This window comes from Elephantulus edwardii, unplaced genomic scaffold (genome assembly GCF_000299155.1).
Source record: "Elephantulus edwardii isolate Elephantulus edwardi_28Jun2011 unplaced genomic scaffold, EleEdw1.0 scaffold00188, whole genome shotgun sequence".
Lineage (NCBI taxonomy): Eukaryota > Metazoa > Chordata > Mammalia > Macroscelidea > Macroscelididae > Elephantulus > Elephantulus edwardii.
The window spans coordinates 1,775,485-1,790,330 of record NW_006399938.1 but is presented as its reverse complement, the minus strand read 5'-3'; the positions used below and the strand labels follow the sequence as shown (position 1 = coordinate 1,790,330).

Here is a 14,846-nt window from a genome sequence, read left to right as displayed (position 1 = left end):
GAAAAGTATTCAATATAAGTGTTGACAGATGTACTAGGAGTCAAGCTGAAAGACATCTATTTAATGTTTTAGGAGAACTTAGATGAGGAGTGAACAGCACTGTTTTCAGAGGTAGCAATCTGGATCCATCCTTTGGTGCACCGTGATGCCCACTAGAAAGGGTGGTCATATAGTAAATGATATGTGCTCTTGGGATTGTATTTGCTAGGTAATAATCAAAACATATGACAATGGGTGGAAGGGAAGTAAGTCTATCTAAGAACATAAGTCTTCCAGGCCACCGACATCGGAGTCAAAAGGAAGGAAGATACACTTTAAGGTAGGAAATGGAAAGCACAGATAATCATCTTAGCTCAATTCTGCTCCAACTTACTTTGGCTCAGACATTTTTGGGGAAGCATTCACAATATTCCATACAGATATTTAAAAACTATATATTTAAGTCTTTAAGAAAACTTAGTATATATTTACAATGTGAGAGAGGAGATTTATTTTGCTTTGATCTATAATCAACAGTCATGGTAGCAACAGTCAAGAAATCAAAAAGATGTGTTGCACTAGGAAAATATGCTCCTAATGACCTCTTCAAACTGTTAGCACAAATGACAGTTAAAAGGTTAAGGTGCATGGACAACTGATTTTTGACAAGGAGATGAAATCCATTAAGTGGGGAAACAAAAGCGTCTTTAACAAATGGTGTTGGCAAATTGGAAAACTATCTGTAGAAAACTCAAGCAAGACCAACATCTCACACTATACACAAAAACCAACTCAAAGTGGATCAAGAAGTAGAGGTAAAACCAAGGATGGTAAACTTCATCAGAAGCCTTATTCCACAAGATGAACAGTCTCCCAAGCATCCTGAAAAAACTACAACCAGGACAGAATAAAGAGATTAGTGGGGTCTTCTAAGAATCAAATCTCTATGCACATCCAAAAACTTTTCCAACAGGGTAAAAAGGAAAGCCATAGATTGGGGAAAAATATTTGGTAATAGCATAAGGGATTTATAGCTAGGATTTAGAGAATACTCTAGCACCTCGACAAAATAAAAGTAAACGACCCAACTGCAAAATTAAAACAGGATATGAACAGACACTTCACCAAAGAAGACATTCAGATAGCAAAAAACACAAAAAGAAGTGCTCAAAATCTCTAGCTCTAAGAGAGATGCAAATCAAAACAACTATATGATATCATCTCACCCCATTAAGAAAATAGCAAAGTTCGACAGAGCCGCAAACAACAAATGCTGAAGAGATTGTTGAGAGTTTGAAACCCTTATTCATTGTTGGTGGGAGTGTAAAATGGTGCAACCATTATGGAAGGCAGTATAGTGTTTTCTCAAAAAATTGGAAATAGAAATACCATTTGATCCACCAATTGCACAACTTGGAATATACCCTAAAGAAACCACAACTGCCACCCAAACAGATATATGCACACGCATGTATATTACTGTGTTGTTCACAATAGCAATGAGATAGAAGGTATAGTATATTCACACAATGGAATACTACCCAGCACTGAAAAACAAGGAACTCATAAAATATTATACAAAATGAGTGACCCTGGAGGACATTATGCTGAGTGAAATATCTCTGTCACAAAGGGACAAATACTTTCATAATACCACTGTGGTAAAACAGGAATGGCATTGGAATTGGGGGGAAACTAAGAAAAGAGAAGATAAAAAAATGAACATTGCATTGAAATAGATGAGGGAAAGAACTGTCTAAAAGAAATATATAATTAGGTATTATTTGCATGACAACAGTCCAGAATAAGAGGCACATAGCAAAGTGGAGTAAGGGGCAGGTAGGAGGGAGAAAATTATGCAACAACAAAAGAATCTTTTTAAAGAGAAAGGTGAATTAGGATGGGTAGGGAAGAAAATGTGCAACACTGTTGTTGTTGTTGATTGCCTTCAAATCCAGCACAATTCATAGTGACCCTATGAGCAAAAGACCTGACGCGCTTCTACGACCATCGACATTTATGGATTCATTCATGGATTCCACTCCTGCTTTCAACCCTATCATAATATGTTATTGTTGTTGTATGCCATTGAGTTGCCCGTGGTGCATAGTACAGCAGCTCTGAAACCTTCCCTGTCCTGAGCTATTCTCACTAATTCTGACACACCAACTGCCACTGCCCCAAGTTACTGTATCAATCCATCTCCTCTGGGGTTTCCTCTCCTACATTGTCCCTCCACCCTTCCAAGCACAATGGCCTTCTACAAGGACTGATCTCTCCTGTTCACATGCCCAAAGTGAGACAGAGCTTCAAAATTGTAACCTCCGAGGAGACACTTGGTTTCACCCTCTCTAAGACAGACCTATTTGCTTTCTTGGCAGTCCATTAAAAAGTTCAAGACTTTACCAGCACCACAACTCGAAGGCATCTATTCTTCTGTCATCCTTAGTCATTGTCCAGCTCTCTGAAGCATAACAAGTAATTAAGAAGACCATGGCCTGGATTAGGTGCACATTTGTATCCAGACTGACATCGCTGCTCTTCAGCACTCGGAGAGATTCCTGACAGCAGATTTTTCCCAGTTCAATTAGTCTTCTGATTTCCTGACTGCTGGTGTTAAGAGTATGGATTGCAGATCCGAGAAAGCGGCAATTGCTAACATACTCAATTTTTTTCTCCATCAATTATGGTGCTGCCAATTGGCCCAGTGGTGAAAAGCTTTGTCTTCTTGATGTTAAGCTTCAATCCATAATGAAGAATACAATCCTTTACCTTTTATAGCAAGTGCTTCAGGTCTTATTCAGTGTCAACAAGCAAAGTTGTGTCATCTTCATAGTGCAGGTTGTTAATGAGTCTTCCTCCAATCTTGATGCCACACTCTTCCTCATAAAACCCTGCTTCCCAAATAATCTATTCTGCATTCATTGAAAAGATATGGTGACAGCATGCATCCCTGACATACTCCTTTCCTGATTTTTAACCATGCATGGCTTCCTTTCTCTGTTCTGAGGATTGCTTCTTGGTGCAATATAAGTTTGGCATAAACACAATCAAGTGTTCTGAGAATCCCATTTTTTCTCAAGGTTAACCACAGTTTATTGTGACCCACACAGTCAAATGCCTTTGCACAGTCAATAAAACACAGATATTCTCTGGTACTCTCTGCTTTCTGCCAAGATGCATTTGACATTGACAATAATGTCCCTAGTGCCACGACCTCTTCTAAAGCCGGCTTGTACTTCTGGTATTTCTCTGTTAATATACTGTTGAAGTCTTTTCTGGATAATCTTCAGCAAGGTTTTCCTCATGTGTGATATTAGTGATATTGTTTGATAATTTCAACACTCTGTTGGGTCACCTTTTTTTGGAATGGGAATAAGTATGAATCTTCCAGTCAGTTGGTCAAGTAGTTGTCCTCCAGATTTCTTGGCACAACATGATGAGCACATCCAGGGCAGCATCTGTTTGCTGAAATATGTCAATTGGTGTCCCATCAATTCCCGGGGCTGTATTTTTCTCCAAGTCCTTCAGAGCAGCCTGCACTTCTTTCTTGATCATCATTGTCTCTTGCTCATATGTGGATTCCTGAAATTCTTCTGTGTCAGCCAATTCTTTTTGTACAATGACTCTGTATACTTCTTCCATCTGCTTTTAATGCTTCATGAATCATTCGATATTCTATCCATACAATCCTTAAGCATTGTAACTTGTGGCTTGAATTTATTCTTTATTTCTTTCAACTTAAGAAATACTGAGCGGCTCTTTTGCCTTCTGTGGCCATCGCCGAAGCAGCAGCGGCCAAAATGAAGTTCAATCTTTTTGTGACTTCTGACCAGAGCAAAAACTGTAAGAGGCATTTCAGTGCACCCTCTCATGTTCGAAGGAAGATTATGTCTTCTCCTCTGACCAAGGAGCTGAGGCAGAAATACAACATGCGGTCCATGCCCATCCGAAAGGATGATGAAGATTGTACACGGATGCGATAAAGGTCAGCAAACGGGCCAAGTAGTCCAGGTTTACAGGAAGAAATATGTCATCTACATTGAAAGGGTGCAGCGAGAAAAAGCTAACAGCACAATGGTCCATGTGGGCATTCATCCCAGCAAGGTGGTTACCACTAAGCTAAAACTGGATAAAGACAGAAAAAAGATCCTTCAGTATAAAGCCAAGTTGGATAAGAAAAAGGGCAAATACAAGGAAGAAACAAATGAGAAGATGCAGGAGTAAAATATTATTAACACAACAGCATTAAAAACTGAAAATCAAGAGCCTTAAAAAAAAAGAAACGCTGAGTGAGTGCCACCCTTTTGATTTTAGACTGAAGATAAACTTGGAAATTCAAGTTTTCTGTAATTTTTTGTAAAAATACCAATAAAAGTATAATAAATTATACTAATAATTATGATTTTAAAAATATTAAGGTTCATCTAATTCAAGCCATTATGCTTTCAGTTACTTCCTGTGCACTTGAGAGTTGGACAATATATAAAGATTATTAAAAAGAAGCAATGCTTTCAAATTGTAATATTGACAGAGAATACAGAATATTTAAAAAAATAAAATCGTGAATCAGCTTCTTTGGAGAGAAAAACATCACCACATTACACAAGGACCCACAATGCAGATAAATTACTTGACATAGCTTTTATGGCTTTGTATTATTTTGAAAAGAGTCAATAGAAGTTGGAATGAGTGAGACACTCATGAACATATTACTGTCACTCCACATCTCTGACTTCCCACTTTTTTAGCTGGCAGCTTTTTAAGGGTCTATGGGTCTGCTACAATTGATGAGTAATACTGATTTATAAAAAACTACATGTCCGATAGTGCTTACAAAGGTCTTTGCAATTACTTTCTGTGTGTCAGAAAGTTGGACAATGACTAGGGATGATAGAAGGAGGATTGATGACTTTTATCCGTGGTGTTGGAGAAGAGAATTGAATATATCATGGACTGCTAAAAGAACAAACGGGCTCGTCCTGGAGAGGATAAAACCAGGCTGCTCCTTGGAGGTAAGGGTTCTGAAGCTTCCTCTGACATACTTTGGACATGTTACAAGGAGGGACCAGTCCTTCCAGAGGAATGTCACACTTGGGAGGGTAGAGGAACAACATAAGAGAGGAAGACTCTCAATGAGATGGATTGAGTCAATGACTGGGGTATTGAGAGTTGGTGTGTCAGAGACAATAAGTTTGGCTCAGAATAGTGCAGGATTCAGAGCTGTTGTACTTAGGGTTACTATGAGTCCAAAACAACTCGACGGCACATAACAACAACAAATACAAATTGTTGCCATCAATTTAATCAAAATCATACTAATGTCATCTGTACTAGAGTAGTGACATATTCCATGGAGTTTTCCAATAGTTTATTTTCCCAAAAGTTGATAAGCATGTGCTTCTTCTGAGGTACTACTTCTGAGTATACTTCAGTCTATAACCTTTCATTATCATCTGACTATAAACCATTTGTACCACCCAGGAATTACAAAGAGCCTTTCAAAACACTGATTGCCTTCAAGTCAGAACTGACTCATAGCTGACCCTTCATTTGGTTTCCGAAGTTGTAAATCTCTGGGGAGGAGACTGTTGATCTTTCTCCTGAGCCAATAAGAAATTTAAACAGCTGGGAAGTTGTAACCTTTGGATTGCATAATCTTTTTAGACTACAGGCCCAAAGCTCAAAGATCTTCTAACCCCAGTTAAAGCTCATTCTTCCTTCACACTCAAGTGACTTAATTTTGTCCTTGTCAATCCTGAGACTCCTACTTAGATTTTGAATAAAAGTTCCTCAGATTTAGTTTGCATTCAAGTTATGTATCTCATAAAATGTAGTAGTTGCATGTTTTATATGCATAAATTCCATAAAGTATTCCTATTGCCAGAGACTAAATTGAGAGCTCTGGTGACACAGTCTACAAAGTATTTTGCTCTACTACTGGCTCATAGGGAGAAAGATGGACAGTCTCCTTTCATTAAGATTCACAGCCTCAGAAATTGAGGGAAGGTCACTACGAGTTGAAATTGGCTACGTCAGTTAATGAGGCAGTGAGAGACAAAAGCCCTGGTGATACCGTAATTAAAGCACTTGGTTTCTACCTAAAGTTGTAGATTTTAATCCCTTCATCCCACACATAGAGGTGAAAACTGCAGCAGTCTGTTTCCATAAAGATTCCAGCACTGGAGACCCTATGGAGCAGTTCTACTCTATCCTATATGCTAGCAGCTAAGAGAATACGCCATCCCCTTTTCCTTATGAATCAGGGTGAAGTCTCTCTCAAGGAGGAGTGATAGGGAATGGCAAGTGACACACTGACAGAGGAGATTAATCAGAACTGGCTTTGACAAGCACTGTGGCAATTGGACAATTAAAACAGACTTGGGGAGGGAAAGAAGAACAAACTGGGAATGAGGGTGGAGAAAACAGTGCAACAATGAATGAATGAAAACCCAAAATCTCTGTAAATGTTCATTAAAATTAATAAAATTTAATAAAAAAAAAGAAATTAACAGCACTGGTTCGGGATTCTTGATGTTTGCATTTTAGGTACAGAATAATTTTTTAACTGATCAAACCAGATTTAAGCTCATTTTTTTTAAATAAAAATAAAGTTCTAACACTTCATCACTATAAACATTTAATGCTAGAATAATCCTTTTCATTGTTGTCAACTTCGAATGGAAATGTAGCTGGCACTCAATCAGGTTCCTTAGGCTGCAAATTATTTTATCTTACTTCTACAGAGCCCCTGCTAGATTTGAACTACCAAGGAAGTAAGGCCTTTGGGTTACCAGCACAATCCCCTACAGACTAAACCATCAGAACTCGCAGATAGAATAATAGGGGAAATACATTTTTAAAAAACCTATACATTTAGTAGGGAGCTCTAGTGGTCTAGTTGGCTGCTAACCCAAAGGTATGAAGTTAGAATCTACCAGATGATGTGCAGGAGAAAGGTAAGCGTTCTCCTCTTGCATGATTTAGAGTTTCTGAGAACCCAGTGGAGAGTGAACTGTGAGTCCATTCCAAGTCTACAATACATTACAACAGTGCAGATTCTTGCCTCTAGGCCACCAGAGCTCCCTACTTAACAACAGCAATACACATTTAGTAGGGAGCCTAATCCATAGTGAATTATGATTCTAACCCAAAGGTCATGCCTCTCTAGTTGTTCAAATCCTCCAGCAGGTGAGAAGTGTGGGCAATTAACTCCTTATATGATTTACAGCCTTTAGAAACCCAATCAATGGTCAGCTATGAGTCAGTTCCAACTTGACAGTAATGAAAACCAAAGATACATTTCGTATAAAAGTAAGGCTTGAGGCTAGAGAATATACTTGAATCCTTACTACTCTCTGTATTACAGAGCTTTGGACATTGTATCTTAGCCCATTTTTATCACTTGTAAAAGATGGTTATTTTACAATGAAAAAATAAATCAAGTGTATAAATCACTCAGCCTGGAGCTTTACAGAAGAGAGCTCGGTGGCCATAAATCATTGACTTTCCTCTTGCTTACAGGTAACAAGTATAATGAGAGTATCAAGAATCAAATTGGAAACTGACTCATAAGTTTTTATTAAAAAGAGGATTTTCCTTTTAGAGTTAAAAAAATAATAGGAAAGGGAACTGGGGGGGAGATATTCAAAGGGGACTAATCTATTTCAATATTCCATTTCTCCGTTTTCTTTTCTACTGTTAAACAGTTTAACATTCAACTTTATTAGTTGGTCTTCAAAATAAATCCTAACATCCTATATTTAGTCAAGCATGCTTCTTCTTTCCATAATCAGAAAAAAAAAACAATTAAAGGTGCTTAAATGAGTTAAGTTGAAAAAGCTGACATCTACTAAACGCTTGAATATATTGTGGGATAATTAGTTGATAAATATTTTCCAAGGATTTCTGGGATGTTATAGTTAAGTACCCAGCTGTTAACCTAAAAGCTGGAAGTTTGAACTCTGTAGCTCCTCTGAGAGGCAAAGACCTGCTGTTCTGTTTCCATACTGATTGTTGTTATTGTTGGGTGCCCTCAAGTTGAATCTGATCCACAGTGGCCCTACCTATGAACAATAGACTTGATCTCTGTCCTATCCTGTGCCATTCTCTTAATCTCTGATACACTTGAGCCCCATTGCTACCTATCAGTCCATCTAATTGGCGAAGGATGGGGTCCTTTCTCTCTTTCACTGACTTTCCACCTTTCCAAGTAGGCTCTCCTGGCAACACGTCCCATGTATGAAATATGAAGCTTTGCTGCCTTTACCTCTAAGGAGTGCTCTGGCTGCACATTTTCCAAGATATATATGTTCATTCTTTTTCTTTTGACAGTTCATGGGATATTTAGTGTTCTTCTCCAATATCACCACCCAAAGGCATCAATTCTTCTGTCACCCTTATTCATTGTCCAGCTCTCAGATGCATAGTAAGTGATTGAAAAGACCATGGTCTGAATCAGACACACTTTAGTCTTCAAACTAACATCATTACTTTTCATTATTTTGGAGAGATCTCTGACTGTGAACTTGCCCAGAACAATACGTCTCCTGATTTCTTGACTGCTAATACCAAGGCTGATGACTGTTAAGAGAAGTAAAATAAAATAATTGACAAATTCAATCCTTTCTCCATCTATCACAATGTTGATGTACAATCCATATTAAAGGCGATAGTCCTTTGGCTTCTTCAGCAAGTACAACAGGAGCAGGCTGTCGATGAATCTTCCTCTAATCCTAATTCCACATTCCTCTTCATAGGGTCCAGCTTCATAAATTATTTTCTCAACATACAGATTAAATAGCAATGGAGAGAAGATACAACCTTGATGCATACCTTTCTTGATTTTAAACCATTCAGTATCCCCTTGTTCCATTTGACAACAGCTTCTTGGTCTAGGTATAGATTTCATATAAATACAATTCAGTGATTTGGGATACCTGTTCTTCTCCATGATAGCCATAATTTGTTGTGTTGAACAAAGTCAAACGCCTTTGTATAGTCAATAAAACACAGATAGCAATTTTTTCTGGTATTTTTTTTAAATTTTAGCCAGATCCCTCTGACATCAGCAATGATATCCCACAGCCTCTTCTAAATCCCACCTAAACTTCTGATAGATCTTTATCAAGTACTGCCTTAGCCATTTTTAGATGACTCTTCTGGAATATTTTCCTTACATGTAATAGTAATGATTTTGTTTGATCACTGGTACATTCTGTTTTACTACTTTTTTAGGAATGGGAAATAATATGCATCTCTTACAGTGACCCAGGCAGGCAGCTGTCCTCCAGATTTCCTATCAAAGACTAAAGAGTACGTCTAGGGTTGCATCTGTTAGTTGAAACATGTCAATTGGTGTCCCATCTATTCCAGAGGCTTTATTTGTTGCAAGGCCTTTAGTGAAGCTTGAACTTCTTCCTTTGTTACTGTTATCTCTTGTTTATATGGTATTTCCTAATATTCCATGTACAACAAAATTCTATATTCAGTTGTGCTTTGTCACATGAAGTCACCGGAGTCAGTGACACCCACCACTGGTAACAATGTATTTAAAACATGTGATTTCATTTTTATGATATGCTGTAAAAATTACCAAGTTATTTTATAACTTAACTCTTTCAAACTATGCAGCTGCACTTGAAGACAATTTCTCTATGAGTTTGTCTAAACTCTCTTGAAGAGAGTTTGAAGACAATTCTTGAAGACACTTGAAGACAATTTCTCTGTGAGTTTGTCTAAACTTTCCATTATACTCTGGGCCTTGTTCTTGGACCAAAGCAAATTTATTCTATAATTTGCCCCGGGTTCTTATGTGGCAATAGTTAATGACCTTGGCCTTCATCTTCAGTCATGTTCATTCACTTGACGTTTCACTTCCAACCACTAAATTAATACTATAGCATTATAAAAGGAATCTCCAGTCAATAGGAATCTTCTGAAGTGTGTTTTTTATGTATTTATTGTTTTCATCTTCCACTGACTTTAACATTAATTAATGGTCCCTAGGTGATCAAAACTAACTTTAAGACTCAAGATGCTGGTGCTGGTGTGTGTGTTAGGAGGGAGTGTGTGGAAGAAGCACACAAAGATCCCTCCAAGGATGGAGATGTGGGAGCTTTCAAGGTGCAACTAGACGTCAACCATGTAGAAAATTTAGGGGGTATAACTCAACTCCCAGGATACAGCAAAGGATACTAGCGAAGCAGGTGAGATCTGCCCTTCTGACTAGTGTGAAGTATTAAAGTGCTAAACCTGAAAAAACAAAAAACAAAATCAAACACACACACACACACACACACACAACCTCACCATCCTCAAGGTACTAAACAGTGGCTACAATTAAGAAGGGGAGATTTCTTTCATGCTTCATGCTTTTCTTGCTTCTTACCCCCTGTCTGACAACAGGAAAAAGGGAAAATAAAAAACTAAAACCAACAAAATATCAAGAGTGGAGCACAGCTGGGATGTCCAGTGGCGTCTGTCTCACGGGTCATGGAACACTAGACGGTGTGTATTATTTTTGCTAAAGTATACAAAAGATAATATAGTTTATAATGCAGAAAAGGTTTTGGAAGTACCTGTAATACTCAGTTATCAAAGTAGTTAAAATAAAATTGGATGTAGTCATTTGATATTTGGGGTTGCTATTTTCTGAAAATTGCTGACATTTTTGTATAATATTTTTATTTATCTACATAATTTGCATGTATTGAACACAAGATTCTATTCCATGTCTTCTTTGAAAATCACCATTTGTGAGTCAGGGTCACAGTTCATGTGTACGTCTGTACCTCATAACTCACCTCACACTCCCAAATATCCTGTTTGTATATGGAAATGTAGAATTGCTATCTTCCCCCATGCCCCACCTCTCACTTGCCTTCAAAAATGTCTGCCTATTCATTTCAGTTCCGACATCAACATAAAAAGTAATTATTGCTAGAAGAATAAATACTATTGCCTTTTAAAAAGAAAACATTATAATAATTTTGAAAAAGGAGTAACAAAAGATTTAAATGTTGCTAGATAACCCATGAAAATGAATTGGCTTTTCTTTGTTTTCTTGTTCTATAGTAACAATTGCCAGGAGAAATGGAAATTGTCAGGTGCTTGACTTTAAAATTAGTGCAAAGTTTATAGCTTACTCTTTTGAAATCATTAGACCACATGCAGAGAGAAGTGAACTTGTTTGCTCTTAATTACTAGTAGAAATAGGAAAGCAATAAGTAGAACAATTAATTCAATATGGAGTGAGACCCTTTATTAGCCATTTTTATTCTAATAGCTCAGTATATGAATGCCTCAGTTCACAGGACACGCTCCCAAAGGGGAGAATGAAATTATTATGAAACAAGAAGCTCTACATAAAACAGAATGTGCCAGTAAAAACGGTGACAGTCCAAAAGGCATAATATCAGAGTAAATCATTTGCTCACTTGTGTTCCCCAGAACGCTCTAAATTACCTAGCTCCTACCAAATTAGCATTTACCGCTTTCACCTCAGCAGTATTTATTTTTAATAAATAATTTCCCAGAATAATAAATGTCAAAATGCATAATATAATTATAAATTTTAATTTCATAAAACTCAGTGCTATCACCTAGGAATCAGCTCATAGTGGACCCTCCAGCAGGTTGTCTGAGGCCTTATTTTACTGGACAATTCGTTTTGAGGCTATGTTTAATCATACAAGAGGAGGATTGCTCCTTATTCTCCCTCTGAGCAGCTGGTGGATTCAAACCAAATGCCTTTGGGTTGGCAGCATAACTTCCTAGCCGGTGGACCACTACTGCTCCATTCAGTATGATTTACCATTTACAACTCTTCTGAGGATTTATCATTGATTCTCTTAGAATGTTATTGTCTTTCTGTTTTAAGTACTATTTTTATTAGTATTTATGTTAATGCGATGAACAGAAGATTAAAAGTGTGGGTTGCACATCCCAGTTTAAGGACTGAAATATGATGAAACTTGAAAATTAAGATTAAGAAAAGAATACTAATATTTGCACATAAACCTATTAAAGTTTGTTAAGAACAGGACAGTATTATCTTGATGATATTGATAGACAGTACTTTAATGATAAAGCAATGTCATTAAACTACACATCTTCAAGAAATATTAATTTTCTAAGTGTTGAATTTATAAGTGACTAAGATGCAAATTAAATGTCTGTAATATTTCATAAAAAAAGGAAAAAAAAATGATAGTATGTACCATTACGTAACCCTGACTGAAGCGTTCAGATCCTGCGTTTCTTTGGGATTTTCAAAGACTATAATATAGGTCCGACACTCCTAATTTCAAAGAAAGAAAGAGTGCAGGAGTCAGCACACTAATTGGCCCTAATGTGTTTTAGAATATGATGTTCTAATTGGTAGGTTGCTTTGGGAATTACCTGGACCGCACAAAGAGGATAGTTTCTGCAGGCTATGGTTGGCAGCTGTGTCCTTCTTGGCAGGTCAGCTTTTTTATATCCTGTGACTCCTAGTGTGAACCAGAAGTTGTCAGCCAACATAAATTTCCTGGATCAGTACAAGACCTATAAGAACTACAGGGGAAACTACCACAGCAAGGCTCATAAAATACATTCTCCTGTTTCAGGTCACAGAATTAATATACATTTGAGTGAGTAAAAAGATATTCTTTTAAAAACTCTTTCTCAAGTTTTCTAATAATCCTATTGTAGATATTGTCGTGTATCACAGAGTCTGAACTGACCCACAGTTAACTCTCTGGCAGGTTTTCAGAGGCAGTTAATCGCAGGGGAGGAGATTGTCCATCCTTCTCTCCCAGGGTTACCTTAATTATACTACGCAAGAGAAAAATTTTTTAAATGAAAAATTACTGCATGCATATGAAAGGAAAATGATGAAAAGTCCAATGGAAATTATGAACAATATTTCAAAGGAAAACATATAAAATGTACATTTTTGTATATTATAAAGAATTAAAAAATGACTGACTTTCACATTGCAGGAGTTTTTGCATACTCTGTGTTCAAATTTTAGGACAATGTAATTTTTATTATACTTTTTCTATGCATCTGAAAGTTGGACAATGAATAAAGAAAACTGAAGAAGAATCATTTCTTTTGAATTATGATGTTAGAGAACATTATAGAGTATATCATAGGCTGTCAAAAGAACAAACACATCTGTTTGAGGAAGTACAATCAAGGTTCTCCTAAGAGGCAAGGATGGTAAAACTTTGTCTGACATAGTTATGACATTTTATCTAAAGGAGCCAGTCCTTGGAAAAGGGTATCGTGCTGTGAAAGGTAGAGTCAAAGAAAAAGAGAAAAACTCTCCATGAGATGAACTGACATAATGACTTTAACAATTGGCTGGAATATGCCAGAGAGGATAGAGAAAGATAGGGTAAAGGTCTAATCTGTTGTTCATAGGATTGTTATGAATCATAGTTGACTCAAATGCACCTGACAACAGTGGCATGTTTTTATTATTGTCATGAAGCAGAGTATTATTCCTGAAATGCAGCTATTGAATTAATTTTAATATAAAGCATAAACATATAAGTAGTACATAAAGAATGAATGAAAATATCATGACCTTACTCTCATAGTGCATAGAACAATACCTGGCATACAGTTCATTTGAAAACGCTGAGTCATAAACTCTTATCTTTGTCATGATGCCTAGTTGATTGAGGCCAATATAATTTATTGACAGTATACATAGACACTGAACACAGAATGACACAGAGTGAATCATATTAACAGTACACACAGAATGACTCATGACAATTACCCTGAGTGACTATGCAACCAAATAGAGTGGATGGGAGCTATACAAAATGAAGAATTACAGATGTTCTATGAAAAAATTACTACATTTATTTAAGGAAATGAGGGAAGAATTTTTCAGGAGGTTAATGCATGGTTTGGATATTGTAATGAGGGCATGAGAAAGAATAAAAGAAAGGAACAAGCAAGTACTTTTCTGCTTTCTTCCAACCCTGTAATCTAGTGTTGCCCTAACAGAACTACTACAACTAGATGGCTTTGACAGATATATTTTTCGTATTTTGTGGTATAGTTGTTAGATTCCATGTACAACAAATGGAGACCTTGCCTGAAAGGTTTCCATCCTCACAATCTTCCCTATGCTTAACAGTATTGTTTCAGTCACTCTCTCATCTATCTGATTAAGAATTTTCTCTTTCACTGAGGCTAGAAGTCTTAATCTAGGGACTAACTCTAGAGGAAGGTCCTTGTCACCTTTTTAACTTATGAGCAAAATGTTTTCCTTGAGAGTCCCATGAGTCTTTGCATCAGTATGTCTCTGAGCCTAGGAGTCTCTCAGAGTAGGGATACAGGATCCGAAGGAGTCACTCTCCTCCAAGCTCTTGTTTACTGATAGTAATAAGATTTTTCTCTTCTAACTTCTCTCCTTTCATAATGATCCAGACTTATTAATATAAATAGAGTTTACAATACAACATAAAAATGGAAGATAATTAAAAGTATGGAGTACAATTACTACAATAGTTGGAATCACGATGTAATCAAGTCCACATGTATTAGTTTGGTTCCTTTGTTGTGAAGTGTTTTGCTTTGTTTTGTTATTTGAGATACAATTAATTTTATGATACACAGCTCTTTAATGGAGTAGGACATCGGGTTTGGAAGGATGGAGGGACAGTGCCAGAGAGGAAGACATCGGAGGAGATAGATTGACACAGTCACTGGGGTAATGGGGTAGGTATGTCAGAGAAAGTGAGATCAGCTCAGGATAGGACAGGGTTCAGAGCTATTGTGCTTAGGGTGTTATGAGTCACAAACGACTCGTTGGCACATAACATCGACAATTCTTTGATCACCTCCTCATACTTATATCCTAT

The 14,846-nt window shown here is 37.0% G+C and overlaps 1 pseudogene; it reads left to right on the top strand.

Annotated features, from left to right (window-relative positions):
* Positions 1-3,782: 3,782 nt before the first annotated feature.
* On the top strand, positions 3,783-4,206 carry LOC102857591 (annotated as a pseudogene).
* The last annotated feature ends 10,640 nt before the right edge of the window (positions 4,207-14,846 follow it).